At 35.1% G+C, this 21,074-nt stretch overlaps 1 pseudogene; it reads right to left on the bottom strand.

The window, feature by feature from the left end:
- Nucleotides 1-1,389: 1,389 nt before the first annotated feature.
- LOC126980072 (uncharacterized) lies at nucleotides 1,390-19,598 on the bottom strand (annotated as a pseudogene).
- Nucleotides 19,599-21,074: the final 1,476 nt, after the last annotated feature.

Below are 21,074 nucleotides of genomic sequence, written 5' to 3'. Positions count from 1 at the left end.
TAAAGTTGTGAAATATGTACTCTTGCCTAACATATCAAAAAGATCATTGATGTTCGGAAGAGGGTATTTATCGTCAATAGTTATTTCATTAAGGCGTCTGTAGTCTATGACCATCCTCCATTTCTTAATGCCTGAATTATCTACTTTCTTGGGTACCAGATAAACCGGTGCACTCCAAGGTGAAAAAGACTTTTGAATCACGTTATCTTTGAGCATTTTCTCTACTTGGTTCCTAATTTCTGCTGTTTGTGTAGGCGGTAACCTATGAGCTTTAATATGTATTGGATCTTCATTTTTAGTCCTAATTTTGTGCTTTACCTCATTAGTAAAAGAAAGAGGTACGTCCTCACAATAAAAAATATCTTTAAATTCTTTGCAAATATTAATTACTGATTGCTTTTCCTCCTCATTCATATGATCTACTCTTAACTTTGAGAGATTATCTGTTAACAGTTGATCTATGTTATAATTAAACTTATCAGTAAAATTTAAATTTACCCTATCAAATTCTAAATTCGTTCCTGAGTACTGTTCGACTTTAAAAGAAGAAGTCACTGTTAATTCCATTTGCTCGGATCTGGAATTTTGAATAACAGTTGTCGCGTAACCATGTATACAGTTTACTAAAGCTGTTGGCATTCTAACACCTTCAGTAAATTCTGTGAAGTTTAATATGCCCTCACCATGTAACAAATTTACTGGAAGTTTGACCCTTAATTCGCTACGTGGAGGTAATACATAAATTTCACGTATTGGCGGACTATAAATAATTGGTATGCAAGTGCCCTTTGTAAATAATTTTTTATTTTTCATATCGATATTTGCGTGAAGTTGAGTCAATAAATCACTACCTAAGTAAATATAAAATTTGTGCCATTCATCACTTTTAAATAATCTAGGTAAAGGTATAAACACTACTTCATTATGCTTACTACTAGCATGAGTACTAACTACTTCAAAATTTTTGTTTCGCTTGAAGTCGCAAAAATATTGATTCGCTAACTTTGGGCTTATAAACGAGCGTTGACTACCGGTATCAATCATAAAGATAGCATTAATTTCTGGTATACGTATATGCGGGAGATTTAATATATTACAATTAAATTTTATCCGTTCTCGTGTGTAGGGGCCCTTATGTAAAAATTTCCTACTTGTTCATTATCATTAAAAGTACTTGGTAACACATTATTTTCATTATCATTATAATCGGTATAGTTTACACGTCTCGAACTAGCTGTTCTCATGGTTACATCGGTATTGCAACCTGATCCCGTCGCCGGCGTTGGCTGTACATGTTGCGAGCCGCGACGAGCATTGTCAGCATTTTGCGGCCTCGCTTGTTCCAATGTATTATAATTATTATAGGATGGATTATTTTGATTCCAAGGATTATTCTGGTTCCTATTATTGTTTCTTAATTGTAATGAATTATGCGGAGAAAAGTTAATTTGAGTGGACCTTGTTTGTTTTTGATCATAAACTTCTTGAAAATATTGTTCCTCTAGAACAGCTTTTAATGCCTCTTCTAATGTTGAGACATTTTTCAATCGCACTAACCTTACTAAATATTTCGGCAAATTAAACAAGAAAATTTTCATAGAAAGATCCGTGTATATATTTTGTTTAGATAACCAGCTGCATCATCGACAGTTTCATTAATTTTGGCTATTGAAATACTCCTTATTTGTTGTATTCGGTTACAAAAATCTAAATAACTTTCGCCTCTATTTATTTTCAAACTTTCTAACTCAAGGACAAGGCAATCCTCCGTCCTTGGATCCCCAAAATGATCCTGTAATACTTGTTTTAATTCAACCCAGGTCTGTATTGATTCTCTTTCACCATTTAAGTTAGCTGCTTCCCCGCCTAATCTACTAGTAATTGCATTAAAAATATATTCATTTTGTACTTCAGTTCCTCTATATAAACTAATAATGTATTCCGTTTGCGGATGAACAACGATAAGAGTCTTGTCTCTCCACTGAATACTGGAATTATTTTCAAAATTTCCGAAGGTACAACTATGATTCCTTCCATTTTTAATTATTAAATAAAATTCAAATACAAAATAAGTAACTAACGTGAGATTTTAATCACTTTACTAACTAAATTATATATGCAACGTGCTGGACGGGCTTTTTCTAATCCCTATTATTACACGAAACACATATAAAGATCACCAGGAAAATATAAAAGGAAATTTGACAGGATAGTGAAAAGATTTACACACATAACCCGCTTCTCCGCTCTCCTTCTGTGATCAGTGATTCTGGTCAGCTTGCTCCGCGCCGTGTCTTCTCTTGACAAATTTATTTTTGGTTCGTTGACCTGATTAATCGTTAAAACGAACGTTAGGAGTCTGCTTTGTTGCCCGAAAATTTTTATTCGCGATGGCACAGAGGACCCAAACGACAAGGTCATTTACCGGCTGCGCCAGTCAAGGAATAACTGAATGGTTACTTTATAAAAAAATAACTTTATTCAATAAACCCGATTTACAATGTTTACGGAGCTAAGACTAAACACAGAATACTTAATTTTACGGAAACTTACATTATATAGCTTATTCTAACAAAGAGAGTCATATTTCTGTGGGAAAGTAATTTGGTACATCAGCAATAATTTCTGTGGGAAAGTAATTTGGTACATCAGCAATATTGTTTCCAGAAGGTTCTACACGTGTAAAGTAAATGTACCTACGACTTGTTGCTATGCTCTACTTTGGCTGACAAAGCATAAATCTATAGGGTTAGCACCCTTAACTTGCGCGTCGGCAGGAGTTTCAAACGAAGACTGATGAATCATTATTCAATATGGCCGACGCGAGGTGTTCTCATCTTAACTCCAGATGGAGCGCCGTCACGTTTAGAATTAGGCATGTACAGTAAATGTCGTGAACAATATATAAATGATATGTTCGGCACAGGGACAGTGTCGATGGGGATCCAGGGTGCGGCCGCAGCGGGTCTCCGGGCGCCGCCACTCAACATGACGATGGAGTGTGCCGCTAACTCCACGTTTGTACGTGACCTCAGCACCGTGGTAAGTTGTTGATGACCTTTATTAATATAGAAATCTACGCGGTCTACGCAGTCTTGGTTGGAAACAAACGTTTCGGACTTTATCAGAGCTGGAGACTGGCCGTCGTCTAGTCCCAATCTTAATCCGCTGGATTATGATTTATGGTCAGTTTTACGGCCGAAATTAATAATATATCTGTAATCCAAGATATAAATTGATCGCAGATATTTGCCTATCGGTGGATCGATCTATAATCCGCGACCCAATAACGAAGAGAGTCAAACCATCGTTGGGATATCCGTTGATATCCTTTCCCTCTTTAACCGTTCCGTTGTATGCAATATCGATTCTCGGGTACATCGTTTATTCTTGACATGTTTTTTTCAAAAATTTGTCCTACCCGAGTGTATTTTTTTACTCCTTTTTTTCGATGCATTTATTGGGCTCTCGAAATTTTATATAGATTATATTATTACCAATACATAGGTGATAAATTCGAAATTATTTGCATAAAATATAACGTCACGACTCGCTCCGCGCGCGTATTTGATTTTGCCAATTGACATATGCCAAAACGCCTACTGAACTGACGCTTCAGGTTTGTTTGTAGATCTGAGAAAGTAACAAAATGTATATGAGTGCAATCAATAGCTCCAAGAACTCTGGGAAACTCTGCAATTTCATAAACCTTTTCTGCACTTCTTTGATGCATAAAGATGTATTTATAATAGAAGTGGGTTATTGCATATGAAATGTCCCGGACTATTCTATCCGCTGTTGATTTTGACACTCCCACAAAGTCTGCAACGGAAATCAGCATAGTACCTAATGCATAAAATCTTAAAGTCAGCAGTAGTTGATGCAGTGGAGAAACTCCATGATTTCTGGAATAGAAATTATACAATTATATAAGTGCGTTTGCCAAAATAGTTTGTTTTATAATCATTTTTAACTTATCTTGAAGAGGTAACACGTACAACAGGCATAATTTCAGTCAACAGAGAATTTACTGCTGTTTTTGCTAACTTAAATCTAAAGGTAAACTCTGCATCATCCAAACTCTGCTTGTAGTTCACTCTTTTAATTCTTCTCGCACAAGCACGGCGCCGCCTGGATCACTCTCGGTATTCGTATCCCAGTCTGATAATTGAGCTAGGATTTCCATATCACTGTCACTATCACTAGAACTGGAGAATTGACACGCTCAAACTGTCATTTTCGAACAGAGGTAATCTGTAATCTATGATCTTTCCTCCCAAAGATATATTGATTTTAATGATTACAATTTTGATCCATGGTTTGTTTATTGGCACATTTAACTAAAGACTTGGATTATATTTTTGATCGAAAATCCGAAGATCAAAGATTACATTGCCGTTAGAGAGTACGGCTTGCTCTAAACGCATTGATAATTTGGAGTCCCTAAAACAATCAACGTTTAAAGGACTGTTTTGCAGCCAATGGAGACCAATTCAAATAAGCTTTTTCCATCTTAAATTGTTTTATATATATATTAAACTAACACACTGTAAAAATAACAAATGTTATTTGCAATAGAAATTCTTTTTTTCTTTGTTTTTGTATTTATGGCAAGATATGTAAATAATATTTACACTCTCATGCTAATACCAAAAGATCTACATGAGCGATACATACCAGAGGACGTACATGGTTCTTTGGTGCTGATGTGTTTTTTTTTATTTATGACCAGGACCCAGAAGCAATATTCCCTCTATTCCGAATATCCTACCACTGGATAGCGCCCCTTGGACTGCTCGCAACACTGCTAGTGGGCAGCATAGTGGGGTGGTTGTTTGACAACAAGAACTACTCAAAGATGGACGCCGAGCTTTTCACGCCAGTCATCTGGAGATGGCTGCCGTCAGAGGCTCACGAGCGAGCGGGAGAAGTGCGGCGTATGCTGGCCAGCAAGAGTGCTGGTCTCCCTGCGCCGAGTGCGCCGCTGATACTGGACACGATAGCTGATAAGGTGAGACTAGTTATTGTGAATTGTTGATTGTAGTAGAGGTGCAGTTGTATCATTAATTTGAAATACTGCTAACATGTCAGTTTCTCCACGTGGTCTAAGACCTGACACCTCACACCTTAGAAAAGTTATCATTTATTACATTATGCATATTTTCTTATTTTATCCTTATCTTTATTGTATTATTATGTGAAGAATATTATTATATAAATTGTTTTTCTTTCTATGATGATATTGACGTTATATTGTGAAAATAAGTTTCACTTGCATCGTGGTTTCATAAAATCACACAATTGTTTTTTTTATCGTAGTGAACAGACAATGCACTGCTGCCGATTCATACCAGCTATCAGCCTCAGCCAAAAGAAGTCCACTGCTGGACAAAGCCCTCTCCCAAGGGCAGAACCCCACGCTTAGCAGGTGGGCTGGCGATGGAATTACATCAGCTCTACTACTTTACTAGACTACCACGAAAAAGTCTCATATTTTTTATAATTAGTTAAGTACATGTTGGTCGTCGAAGTCGCTACTGATTAAAGTAGTCTTTAAACTGTTCGGTTGAGCTAGCCCTCACAAGCTCACAAACTTTAACCTCTTTATAATTTTGGTAATAAATATAAAGATATAAAATTTTATGTTTTGAAGTGAAAACTTCGTTAGCGGCGTTGAGCACTTTTCTTGGGATGGGTACAAAATGTTAAACTCGCGTCAGGACACGTGACCTGATTAAAATTCGTAAGACTGTCGTTGAAATTATGGGTGAAAGTTGATTTTTCAGAGAGATAAACTTTTAAATGTAAAATAACTGTAATAGTTCTGAAGTAATAATTTTTTATGTAAAATTAATTGTTATTTTTGTGTACGATAGCGCGATAAATGAATATTGTATTTACTCACATAAATGCTAGTACTTTTATACTGATAAATAAAGTAATTCGTGCGAAATTATTCCCTAACCATTTAAAAATGCACAAAGTTAATGTTCAAGTTTTCACTTCTGCCGTATTATGTTAGTTTAAATATATCAGTGCTCGCATAATACTTTTACTTATTAACAATGTATGAGTTGAACTATCGCTCTAAAACTAAAACTGTAAATGCATATTATAGATAAGTTTCTTGCCAATTCTCATTAAAACTTAACTTTACCGAAGCGGTGGTAAAATCTTTGAAATTCATAAGTGTCATTTTGACTTATATAAATAAATTATTTTCCTTTCTTTTTTGTTTTTTTTTAGAGAGTATGGAGTCAAGCTCGATGGTCGTCCCCTATACCATATAAAATACAAAAATTTTATTGGTGTTAATTTAACATGAATTAATGAATGATTTACAATATCATAGCGTATCGTATACTATATTGTAGCGTATAGCCGACCTGACAGCCCTTATTTGTCAATGTGTACGTTACGTACGTTAGTGTGAACATGTTATAACGTCGTCACAATAGATTCACTTTCCTTTTCTATCTCGCTATGTCTCTGATCATATGTTCTTCTCTCTTGAACATTTTGTTTGTCTATAGGCTAATATATTGTTAATCTATGGTGCTACGTACAACTCCTTACCGAATTTCATTAGCAAACAAGACAGATACAAGTATTGTCATAACTTTAATAGCATTAAATTTCATTTTATTTTCAGGTTGATAATTCCACCGAAACAAGCAGATGAATATACATAAGTGGGAGTTGTTTGAGTGTCATGTAAGTTTTGAAACAAACAGATGTGGTAGGGTACGTGAGAAGTGCTTGAGTATGTATGTGACGTGTATGTTTCGATAAGTCAATAAATGAGTTTTCGTACACAATGACGTTCTATACTTATGTAAAAATCATGTCGGATAAAAACAAAGTCAAAATATGGAACATGTCACAAATTACACCATAATAAGCTTCAACTGCCATATCTCTATACATTGCCGAATTTACTCGAGTTGTTTAAAATATTCTCGGTCAATAAGCAGCAATGTAAACAAACCATTCAATTCAGGTTACGTATGTTGAATTTAAAACCCGATTCGGACAGTTCAGTGGACACACGACTAACGAGAAAAGTGTGCTTATATTGTCTATAAAGCACACTTTTGCCGTTCCGCTATCAGAGTGCGAATAGCCGGGTACTGACTGAGAGAGAAGCGTCGCGAGCCTCGGACGTTTGTCGCGCGAGGCAAGGTCGAGTCACGACAGGCTGTGAGCCAGCATCGAGCCTAACGTGTCATAGCCAGTTTTGAAAGAGACCGTACGTTCGGAAAGCTATAGCCACCACTGTCTTTATATTGATTCTTCTACTTGTACCTATAAAAACGAAAACGAATACAAATTACAGACTGTCCTGTAAAAGAGTTGTGGAGATGGTCTTTGGCACTTTAAGTTGTGTGTTCAGAATATTGAGGAAACCCTTACTATTAGAACTAGAAAAAGATTCCGTCGATGGACGAACAACGAAACGAGGCAAAACACAACGTCTTGAGAGCGCGCGGCAAACTTACCGAGGCCGAAAAATATATACCTAATAGTACACCGACTACCAAGGTGCTTTTGAGTGTTGAGCAAATACAACCACCGATAAAGTTCACGTCTTGACCGACCGACTCGCGCGGGAGTCTCGCGCGGCTGTCCGCTCAGTCAGTACGCGGCTAATGATATTATGTCCTTACAAGTATATGTATCTTAGAACGTCATTGATCGTTGGTACTGATTATATTTTCGATAAACCATTTTCCTGTGTGTCTAATATTATGTTATATATTATACGAAGTGCGATATATTCTGTTTTTGTCTACAGTATTGGCATCGTAAGTAGGTACATTTCTGTATTTTTAAATATTTTTCTAATAAAAATTAGTACCTAGTTACAATGATAGTATTCAAATGTTATTGCAATTATAACTTTATACGCTATAATTAATTAATATTTATTAATATTAGACCATGCTCATAGACTTTAGATATAAAAATGACTGAAAAATTAAAATAAGCACTGTTGCCAAAACAAAAACAAAGTAAAACTGGGCAATTCTACCGCCACCTGCCTCTCTCTCTTTATAAAAAATTAATATTTTAAAAATATTTTCTTGCTTTTTGCTCGGCTTGTTATTGAAGAGTTTTTTTTTAGTTATTATTATTTTCTCGTTTACCTCCAAAAATAAAAAGAAATCCATATATTGATTTTGATATGATATTTTGATATTTTAATGAGTAAAAGCCTTATCTACATGCAAAGAATAACACAGTAATAAGATTTTCCTTCTCCGTTACTCGCGTGGTTACACATACCATCGCCATTCTCTTTCGTTTCACAGCTTTCTTTCCGTGGTTCATTATGTTATTACCCGGTCTAATGCGTTCTTTGTTTGTTGGTATTAAATACCTCAATTTGGTGATATCTTTTGAAGGCGTAACACGTACATTATTTCAATTTGTCCAACATTTAATGTTGGAACATATTCATCTTTTTATTATTAATTATCTAATAGTATATTTGTGACTGGTGCGTTTTACTTAAAACAATATTAATTAATTGGTGATATTGAAGGTTACTATTATAAATTTGTTAATGTAGATATCTTGCATCTTGTAAAGTGTATACTAATATACCTAATAGTTGTTCCTGCAATATTAAAATAATCATTTTAATTCGATTCTCGTCTATTATCCGCATTAGCTACTGCGTATTTGAGTATTACAATGTTTCATACATTGTATTAATATTTCATACATAGCCTGAATTCATTAGGTACTTACTCTCTTTTAAACTACCGATAACATGTAGGTACATTGATTCAGCGTACCTATTATATGTTATGTATATTGTTTAGACCTGTATTATTTCTTTTAAAATGACATCTTTGTATATGATAATAACGACGAACCTCAAAGGGCCTTGGCGAAATAGTACCTAAATTTCCTGTTGGCTTAATGAAGATTGTCGAAAATTTATTGAATTAACTATCTTATTTTATGACAATTAGGTCCGAGTCGAGAAGGGCGTTTAGCTGATGGCAATTGATACGCCCTGTCCAGTAAAATGCAGTGCCGCTCAGGATTCTTGAAAAACCCAGAAATTCTGAGCGGCACTACAATTGCGCCAAACGCAATACAAAGTGACGACTTTGAGACTTAAGATGTTAAGTCTCATTTGCCCAGTAATTTCACACATTTCGACTCGTGTTTCGCCTCTACATGTCTCTCATGTCATCTCAGGTGATGGTGACTCACCGAACTCTGGAACGATACTGACTTTTTTTTTCGCCCACGCAAAGGAGATAGGGCAACCTTTCGAGAAAACAATGGGAGAGAGGTGATGAATGCTCATGCCTACCAACGCAGCCGGCTGCGCTGGGTATGTGGGACTCACAAGAAGATAAGAGCCTACACCTGAGGTTGGCTTTGGGCAGGTGCCCTCTAACCTTCATCGGAGGCGACCTTCTCTTGGGGAGAGATAAGCGCAAGCGGCACTCCGTTGAGAGTATCTGCTGGTATATAGCACAGAACTGGTGACATCAGAAGGATGATCGGATATGACTTGATTTAATAAATATTAGTCCAGAGTAAAATGCGTGATAGGTTTATTGTTGCAAGGAAATATAATTAATAGAAATGACTCGTGTAGAGACATCGCTTCATTGTGCGTTTAAAAAGCAAATATAAGGCCGGTAACGCTTCTGTCAATACTTCGATGTTTATAGAGAGTGTAGTACAGGCCCCGGTGATCACTTACCGTCAGGTGGTCACCATATTTGTCTTTGTCATATTTTTATTCCTCAACAAGCTGATACCCGCGACTTCGTCCGTGTACACACGTGAGTGAGCACGTAGAGCTTTTAAAAATCCTTGTTTCTTAAAACTTTATATTAACTTAATATAAAGTATATTATTAAATGGAGTGCAGTTTCTAAGAAGTACAACTTAGAAGACTTAATTGAAATCTAGCCAGTAGAACTTCCGTAATATAGAACATCTATCATTTTTTTTATGGAAAAGGAGGGCATACTATCGTACGGGTCACCTGGTATTAAGTGATCACCGCCGACCAACAATCTCTTGCAACACCAGAGGAATCACAGGAGCGTTGCCGGCCTAAGGAAGGAGTATGCGCTTTTTTTGAAGGTACCCATGTCGTATCGTCGCGGAAACACCGCATAAGGAAGCTCATTCCACAGCTTTGTAGTACGTGGAAGAAAGCTCCTTGAAAACCTTTAACTTATATTTATTTATATAGATAAAAACTTTTATTTATGTATGTACCTACTTAAATCACCCCATTCAAATTGAGTACCGCTTTGAATGCGGGCTTACTGGTTGAAGTTAACTGTAATAGATGTTATTAAAATAATAATATACTCACTTATTAGTCAACAGTGTAAACAATGGTGCCTTATAATGTGAATTATTCGTATATTCATGTTAATTAGTTTATATTATGATATAATGTTTTTATAAATTAACTTAACAATATGTTTATTATGTATAACTTTATTAAAATAAACAGTATTTGTGGTACTTAAATGTGTATTACAGCAATTCCGTAAAATTTACCTTTAAATGTTATCTGTAAGAGATCACTGAGTTCGACAAGGTTGTTGCACAATTACATTATTTTGATTGCAATAAACAATTTTCAGTCATTTAATAATAGTATAGAATATTATCCCTTGTTTTTCTATTTTTTTAATATTTATTGGATTTTATGTGCCATGGTATCATCTGCCCATTAGTTTGATCACAAAACGACGCGCCGCAATCCAAGACACGACCCCTATCACATGGCACTGCACCCGTCTTAGTAATTATATAAATAATTTACAAAAACTGAAGAGCAAAATTGTTTTTCTTTTGCGATTTAAAATAGTATTAGGAAGTTTGTTGCTTATTCTTCTCATTAGTTTTAGTTTAGTTTAAACTTATTTAAAATGGTTGTTGGTAGGTGAAGAAATGTATACAAGTGTCATTGTTTGACGTAACTCAATCTGAATGAATGATTTTTGAATTAACTATATTGTTAGTTATATCAAATATTGTTTATTAATGTATATTTTATGATAATGTATACAATAATCATTTTTGTTCTGTTATAATAAAGATATTCACAAAACGTATAATTGTTTCAATTTCTATTCTAGAGCACGCGCGGTATTCCGAGAGAAGTATTCTAAAAGCATGCGACATTTGGGCGTTACGTTTGGTAAAGTTATGAAATTACACAGTACGTGACACAGTGGGTCGCGATTTATATTGACGAGAACGTGCACTCATGTTCTAACAGGTTATTTTGTAGAACACATACACTTTGAAATCGCTGTTAATGTAGCCCTTTCAAGGTTTATAGAGCTTTTGGCGATAGACGACATTATTAATAAAAACAGTAAAAGACCAATAGCAGCAGTGATCACCACCGCCGGTACTCTCATCTTGGTTCATCATGAGAAGTATCCACAGGATCACTTACGACCCTGATGACTAGAATATTAATTAATCTAAATCTTTTGTTCGGCCATGTATCAGCTTTTACAATCTGATCCAAGGTAATTTATTGAATTAGGCATTATTCTGCGGAAATCCATAATTATTTAAATGTTGTGGGCCTTCTGGATTGTGAATTACGATAAAATTTATCTTCAATCAATTTGACACATGTTGGGCCTCTACACACACTACACGAGGCATCCTCAGGAGATGTTGACTCACCAAATTCTGGCACAAGACTTCAGTCAGTTCCTGTACTTCTCGGATACAGGTGACTGGTGAGGCACATATTATACACGGTGTCACTTAATGGGTATACTAATCCTTGAACCAGACATTCCTTAGGTCATCTCTAATGACTGTGTGAAGTCATAAACGAATTAGCATTATATTTTAATACAATGTTTGAAGTGCTCAGTTTTTGCAAAAACTATGCATCCCGAAACCCTTATCAGCTGTTTTTCTGAACTCTCTTTGACCCAAAACAGATAAGTAACCCAAAACGTAGATGTGAATTAATATCAGAAATAGTAAAATGCCTACTATTTATTGCAGCATTGTGAGCCAAATTATGTTCTCATTTGGCCATGAAGACGAAGTTATTTTGTACGTGTATTTTCTTTAGCTAACATTGAAAATCATTCCAATTTTGTATTTACACTGCACCATTTTTTATTCAAGATATTTTTGTTATGTTGGAAATGAAATGAGTTCATATTTTTGATAAGTTTTTACCTAAATACTTCAATGTAGGATAATTTGTAATTTCTCTTTAATTAAATCTTCAGCTGACATCGAAAATAATTCCAAATTTGTAACTGTAGAATATGGGTACCGCAACGGTAACTTTTTCTGCCGTGAAGCAGAAATGTGTAAGCATTATTGTGGTTTGGTCTGAAGGGCGCTGTAGCTGGTGTAACTACTAGGCAAATGAGACTTAACATCTTATATCTAGATAATTCTAATAAGAAATTGTTCTTCACGGATAAATTTAGTCAAAAGGGTATATCTTTGACCATCCTCGTATTAATAATATGTAGGTAGGTATTCCATTCCCGTAAATGGGGGGGAGGGGTAGTTATTAGGTTTTACGTAAGAAATTTCTCACTATCAGCCCGGAGTTTAGAAATGTAGAGGCTCGCCCCCTATTATGTGGGAATTAAATGCACGCAAACAATTAACGTGGGTGGAAAAATACACCTCTGCTTAACCCTTCAGGAATACAGGCTTGCACCTGTGTAATGTTATGTAATTTGTTATTTTGTGATGCAATAACAGGAAGTACAGCAACGGGATCATGTTACTACAACAGGCAAAGTCATCGAACAAAATGGTACACATGTAATGTAATAAAATAAAGAAAATCTTGAGTTTTCATTTAAAATACTTAAAAACTTTAACGCCAACCCATAATCATGAGAATTGCTACGATATTAACTACACCATGGCAGAATAATTAAAGAAAATTTTTAATAAAACAAAACAACTAAAGAAGAAGCTGGAAATGGAATAATGGAGAATTTAATTTTTTAATTAAAAAGCTTAAGTTTTTCGCTCGCGTATTTCTTATGTAGGTACTTATTCTATACGTAATCAAAAAAAAGACATTGAGTATGTGGAAGAATATACATATCTTGGCCAAATAATATCCCCAAAACAATTAATAAACGAAGAAACACATAATGCAAAAGCCAACACTTGGAAAAGATATTGGTCACCTAAACAAATTATGAAAAACAATAATATTAACCAATCCCTGAAAAGCAATGTGTTCAAGATCTGTATTCAACCTTGTAGGACATATGGCTGCCAAACTTGGAGCTTATCTAAGAATAATCTATATACATTAAAAGTTTGCGAACAAGGTATAGAACGTAGTATCTATGCTTAATATTAAATTAAGAGATAAGATAAATCTAAGTCTAATCTAATCTAATCTAACTAAAATAACGAAGAAGAAGAAGGATCTGGAGGTGGCATATGTCGGAAGACAAGCGGACAGTGAAGAAACTAGCGAGTAAAACAACCGACGTGTTAATGTAATGTATTGTTTGCAAATAAAGGATTTTATTCATTCATTATTCTATACGTATGGAACTACCATAATGGTTGGTTGTCCAAATATAACTGAAAACCTATTTTTGATAGCCCAATTAAACAATAAATTTGAGGCTCTCTTGAGTCAAAAGCTAGCACCAAACAAGGCTGTAAAGTTGTCAATAAAACAAGGAATAACTGTGTAAAGGAGTAATAAAACTGGTTCATAAGTCGACGGAACAATGACGTATAAACTGAATTAGCCTAACGACAATTTAATTGTTTTTGAACAAATATTAAAGTTTGTGTGGGTGTTTGGGTGGAGTGTTTTTGGCATAGTGTTTGTATTTAACTGAACATAATATTTACACTCTAGGTTCGGACATGTTTCGATATTTGTGGAATCAGTGCAATGTTTTCGGTGATATAACTACTGTTCTATCTTGCGTTAAATACTGCTAAAATAGTATATTACGTAGTAATAACAAAAGACATTAGGTACCTACCCATTGTAGGTAATAGCAGTCAAACACTCATTTTACTCAATTTTGAAAGGTGGGTAACACTGAGAATGTTTAGAGCTGGCCAGTTAAAAAACATTGCTAATGAAAACTTTTTTTGAATTTCAATTTTAGAACTCTTTGGTAACCTAATGTAGTATATTGCATTCATTTGTTTTTGAGAATTGGCGGCAAATCTAAAACTATTTACACGTGAAAATGAACCTAAAGCGAGAAAATTTTCGGTCAATGATTTATTATTACTTTCGTTGTGGGCTTACTCAACAACAAAGCTATGATAGGCTGCGATTAGCATTTTTTAATGAAGCCCCATTTCGTGCCACTATTAACAATTGGTTTAACGAGTTTAAGCTTGGACGTAGCAATCTCAAAAATGTGTAAAACGTGAGAGACATCTCTTAACAGCTACTATTGAAGATAACATCAGTGCTGTACGACGCATGATAGAGGAAGATAAGAGATAGGCTTTCTTAGACTTATCAGCAGATACGGGCAAACCTAGGCATTGGTATGAGTCAAGTTCAAAAAATATTACACGAACATTTAGGCGTCAGGAAGCTTTGTACCAGACGGATTCCCCAAACTTTAACCGACGACCAGAAACACCTTCGCATGGACTGGTATCGCCAAATGTTAGAAAAAGTTAAACGGCGGTGACTCTAATGCTGTATTTGACATCGTCACAGGTGATGAAAGCTGCATATATTGTTACGCACCCGAAACCGAAAGACAATCAGCTCAGTGAGTGTTTCCTTTCGAGGATCGGCCAACTAAGGTAAAGAAAGGATGTAGTCAAGGAAAAAAGATGATTGCCTCATTTTTTGGTCGGAAAGGTCATTTCGCGACAGTTGAGCTAGAAGATGGAAGGGCAGTTACTGCAGACTGGTATGTCAATCGCTGTTTGCCTCTTGTCTTGGAAAAAAATCGACAGCAGCGCCCTCGAAGCAGGATCCTCCTTCACCACGACAATGCTTCAGCGCACTCGCAAAACAGACTGTTGAATATTTGACTATGGCAGGTGTCGAGATAATGAGTCTTCCGCCATACAGTCCAGAACTGGGGCCCTGTGACTTTCATTTATTCCCAAGAACTAAAGATAAATCTGAAGATGCGGTGAAAGCGTACGAAAATGTAATAGAAGAGACCCTAGACCTAAGGAAGAATGGGCCCACTGCTTTTCTCAGTGGTTCCATCGAATGCGACGATGTGTAGAGAGGTACGGAGATTACTTCGAAAAACAATAAAAGTATTGGCAACTTTCTACATTTAGCCGTTTTTCATTTTCTAAAGATTGCAGTAATTTCAGTGTTACAAGTAGGTATTTAATTAAATTAAATAACTAGTTGTTGTTTACTGATGGCCAATTATATACTTGTATCTTTGTGTTTGTCAAATTAAAATTTAAATTTAAAAACACTTTATTCATGTAGGTCACGCAAATGACACTTATGAATGTCAAAAAAAAATAAAAATATTGTTTCTTATTGAATTTACTATTATTAATTAATTTACTATTATTTAGTTTAATATAGTTATTACTTGGAAAAGTTTTTAACTATCATAAAACACTTAAGTAATTTAACTTTCATGATAAATTAAGCTGAAACCAAAAAAAACACATAAATTCATTCCTTTATCATGTGTCTATAGATACTGTCAGAAAATTTTGAGTGAATGTATTAAACACTCTCTGTTTACCTAGTCTTGCCATATATACTTGCCATAAATAAAAAAAAAAACAGAATTTTCTATTGCAAATAATATTTATTAATTATTACTTTTACAGTGTGTTACTTTAATACATAAATATAAAACAATTTAAAATATAAAAAGAAATTCGATGAGGTCTCTATTGGCTGCAATACAGTCCTTTTAAACGTTCAGGCCAGTTATCAATAGAAGCACGCACTCCTTTCATGGGAAAATTCTTCACTGCCAATTGTACGGATTGTTTTAGGGTCTACAAGTCATACTCTCTTCAACTGACCATAAGTCATAATCCAGCGGATTAAGATCGGGACTAGACGACGCGGACGGCCATTCTTTAGCTCTGATGAAATCCGAAACGTTCGTTTCCAACCAAGACTGCGTAGACCGAGCTTTATCAGCCGGCGCCGAGTTTTGCTGGAAGGATCATTCTTATTTATAGAACATGGTGTTCAATACTACTTTCTCAAGAGCGGTATCTAAATACACTTGAGCCGATGTTTTTATACGTTTTCCACAAAAGTATGGCTCATTTACTCCTTTAGAGCTTTGAGCATAAATGTGGTCATTTTGATTTTTAAAATGTTGCTCAATTGTATAAAAAATTCATCCGTAAACAAAATTTTTCTATGACATCCCTTTGCGTACTGCTTCAGTAGTTGTTTCGATTATAGGTACTACCCTATTTTATTTAAAATCGTCTGTTAAGAAAAGACCAGTATGTCTCTTATAGGCAGCAAATCCTAAGTCATCTTTTAAAATACGCGACATGGTTCTAGGTGCTATCTTCATCTCCCGCGATAAAATCTTTTGCTTTCGGACACGATTTCTTCGAATTCATTTCCTTACTGCTTTGACCATTATTTTCGTACGAACACTACGTGGACGGTCAGATCTTTTTCTGTCATTAACAGAGGAGGTCTCATTGTACATATTAATAGCCCGGTACAAAAACATTTTACTTATACCAAGCGTATGGAGACTTTTAAAAATTGCATTTGGCTCCATACCTACTTTGTGTAATGCAATCACAGCGATTCGGTTTTCGCATATCGCAAAACATTGTACAATGTATTGGCTCCAAAATGAGAAAACTCAATGAACAATCATATAAAAATGACAGATTCCAAATTCACATGTATTATTGTTTATTTAAATTGTAACAGTAATTATTGCCAGACTAAGTATAATGTTTGACAAACAATAAAAATTTTATACAAATAATATAAACTAATAAAACTATCCCAAAGTGGCAGAATAATCTTTCATCTAATTGAAGGTCAAGCCAGCTCAGTGATCTCTCTGTGACTGACTGGAAAAAACCAAGTCGTCGCGTCGCAGTGGACTTCGGAAACGCATACGTACAAATCATACGCTGAACGGTACCCAGTTTGGTGGTATACTTAGTCATTAAAATTACATTTAAGGTACTCATTAAAACTATAATTATTGTAAGCGGTTTAGGTGTGTATAAAAATGATATGTTTCATCTTTTGTTTTTATTTTATTGGTGTGATATAAAATATGTCTGTGTCTATATCTAAGTAATCTCTGTGTACTGCTCCGGCTAACAAGAACTTTCTTGCATAATAGTGGTGATTGAACTTGATTGCACGGTCTTTCTAGGACAGTGGTCCCTAACCAGTGGTCCGCAGGAGTCACAATAAAGTCCGCGCATCGAGAACCGATTTCAAATTTCGCGGGCGATACCATCGTGCTGCACGTTGTGAATGGCGAGAGTACGGGTGGCGGAGGAAGGGAATATACGAATATGATGACACTCATTTTTTGTATTGCCACTTGAGCCGGTCGGACGTTGTTGTATGACTCTGTTATTTGATATGCTCGACTTTATATTGACCTAGAATCTAGGACGTTTCGATATAATATGTATTATCAATATAATCAGTCAAGTGAGATTTTAGTTTGACGGTGACGTTCTGATATAGTCAGTGATAACGAAACTGACTTGGTTGAAGTTTATTATGAGATTTACATGAGTAGAGTAGTTTTAGCCGAACGGCTTATATCAACCGTCTCAATGTAAATTCAGCTTAGCCGTTAACTACAGTCACACGCCCCAAAATCCAAGCGCGGTACAATCAACTAAACTAAGTAAATAAATCAAATGTGTATGATGAGTCGCTTGAAGTCTTCTGAATAATTGATTAATTTACTTTTTGGATTGCGTTATATATAACAACAACTGTTGTGCAAAATTAATTTGAAGAGACCTAGGTAGTGGTTTGCGATTTCCGTCGGTTGTGTAAACGGAATAACGACACGAAGCGATATTTTGAAGCCATTCTCCAGAAATCGACCCGTGTTAATAACTTTCAACAAAATGTTAACTTTATCATTAAACGTGTGTGTATAAAACAACAACTGTTCTAATCAATGTTGGTCGTTTGCAATTTATCGCATGTCCTCGTTAAAGGCAATTTTTTAAAGCCATTATCCTGAATATGTGATAATCAGGCGATCCCCGGGCTGTGCTAAACACCTCTTTGTATCTCATCCATGGAAACTTGGAAAGAGTCCAACGATATCGATACTCGGGAACCATGATTGACGAAACCGGAGACCACAGTCTGGAAATTCGGTGCCGTATTGAACAAGCAAGAAACGCCTTTACGAAGATGAAAAGAGTTCTCTGTGACCATAATTTAAAAATATCCGTTCGGACGCGGGTAACACGGTCCTATATTGTTTTCTCAGTTATATTGTATAGGGTTGAAGCCTGGCCATTAACGGAAGCGATGACCAACAATCTGGAAGCATTTGAAATGTGGTTGTACAGACGAATGTTGAGTATCTCATGGAGAAATCGCGTTCGCAATACCACCGTGTTGAAGAGAATGGAAAAGTCCACAGAGTTACTCAATTGCGTATAAAGTAGAAAGCTTGAATATCTGGGACATATATTGCGAAATTCAAAATATGACCTGCTACAGATCATAATACAAGGAAAGATATAAGGCAAACAAAGACCTCGACGCAGACGAACATCCTGACTTAATAACCTTCACCAGCGGTTCAATCTGAGTACAAAATCACTGTTTAGGTCAGTGGTGAACAAAATCCAGTTAGCCTTAATGATTACCAACCTGAGATAGAAGATGGCACTAGAAGAAGAAGAATTATCCAGAAATAAAAACCAGATGTAAACGGGTACAGCCCGTGTACATCGCTTTTAATTTCAATGAAAACACGGCAACATAATTGAACGCACAAAAATATTAAATATTATTTCATAATTTTTAATCTTGTAGCGTTATTTTTCAAATTTTTGCATCTTATACAACATTAACACAAATACTTTAACAAAAGCAATCTAATAAAATTTGATACTTAATTCCGCGGGAGTGTATAATTCTGATTACTTTAATGGCCCCACAAATAAAGACCGCAGTACCACCCGCAGTGATACTTACGCACATATTTTATTGGCCATAAGGAGCACTCGGCCATCTTAGTGGAAGTCCAATTAATTAATGAGCGAACTCGGAAATTAATGACAGCACGGGGACTGAAAAGGTGTTTCAAATAACGACATTTTAATGTTTGTTAATGTCATAAAAATTTTCATTTTGAGTTTTTACTTGTTATTTCATTAACTATTTTGTGATCATTTACTGTCATCAATTAGGATCATTATAATATCACAACAATTGGTACCTACTATAAAATTCACAAAGGCCAAAACCTAATCTTCACTAATATTATAGAGCTGTACAGTTTTCTATTTCTTCTTTTTAACGCGCTAAACTGTGGATCTATCAGTCCGATTTGAAATAGTATATAATAAAGTACGCACTAGGGATGGATAGGCCCACTAGGCCGTTTCACTTACGGCATTTTGCAAGCTGATCGAGATGGCCTTTTACATTTTTTTTTCAATTCATTTATTCCAGTAGCCTTTCAAGTCAAATCAAAATAACTTTATTCATGCAGGTCACGGAAATGACACTTATGAATGTCAAAAAATATTTTTTTATTGAATCTACCGCTACTTCGTAAAGGGTTGAGCTAATGAGAAGAAGTAGCAAGAAACTCATTGCCACTCTTTTATATCAAGATTTACATTTCCATCAATTTACAAATCATTTTAATTTCAATATAATATGTAAAATGATGCATCAAACATTCTCAATCGTCAAATAGTCAATGCCTTACATGAGTAAGTCAAAAAAGTAAATATAAATTAATTCAAAAGTTATTGAGTACAGTAGCTGCATCATCCACACACACCGTAAATAAATAAAGGTATTCTGTGAGCATTTTATAAGCGATTATAAGTAACATATAATAACTTTTAAGAATCTGAAACCGAGTCTCCAGCAACAGGATCATCCTGCCACCACAAGCAGCGCCCGTTCACGAGCATGACGCATGGGCCAGCCATCGCCTCCCTCGACCATATTTTAGGGAAGGAACGACCCGTCCCACTTCGCCGCCACAAGCAGTGACATTTAAGCGAGCATGATGAAAACTGTCACAAGAACTCCACCACATAACAAAAAACAAGAATGTTCATCTACAATATATTCAACAACACTCACTAAACACCTCTACTTACAATTTGACCATTTTGCTTATATTATAATTATAACTACTAAAAAAACTAAATATTATATTTAATTAAGGGTAATTAAAGCTCAAATATTTTAGAGCAATTCATACCCAAGCTTTCTTATCATCTAAATAATACTTTAAATTCTAATACGATTTTTCCATAAGTTTATGTTTAATATAGGCTTTGAACTTGTTGAGGGACATTTCCATTATGTTCTGAGGAAGCTTATTATAAAATCTAACACAATTACCGATAAATGACTTGTCGAGTTTACTAAGCCCTGAAGTGGGCATTAACAGTTTATTTTTGTTTCTAGTATTAATATTATGTTTTTCATATACCTTTTGAAATTTATTGTCATTTTTATGAACATATACTAAATTTTCATATATATATTGGTTACAAACAGTCATAATTTTAAAATCTTTAAATTTAGATCTAAGCGACTCACTTGGATACCATATATTGCCCGAACAGCGCTTTTTTCTGCAGCACAAAAAAATAAGCAGCATTACCCCATAATAATATACCATATGACATAATGCTGTGAAAGTAACTAAAATAAACCAATCTTGCACTTTCAATGTCTGTTAAGGAACGAAACTTTTTTACTGCGTATGCAGCAGAACTTAGTCTACTCGATAAGTTTTCTATATGAGTTTGGAGTTTGGCATCTAGTGTTATTCCAAGAAAAACAGCGGTATCAACTATATCTAATTTCTCGTTTATAAGCTGTATATCGATTGACACTTGTTTAA

This window comes from Leptidea sinapis, chromosome 4 (assembly GCF_905404315.1).
Source record: "Leptidea sinapis chromosome 4, ilLepSina1.1, whole genome shotgun sequence".
NCBI classification, from domain to species: Eukaryota; Metazoa; Arthropoda; class Insecta; order Lepidoptera; family Pieridae; genus Leptidea; species Leptidea sinapis.
Note: the sequence above shows the minus strand (reverse complement) of the source record. Positions and strands in the feature narration are given on the sequence as shown.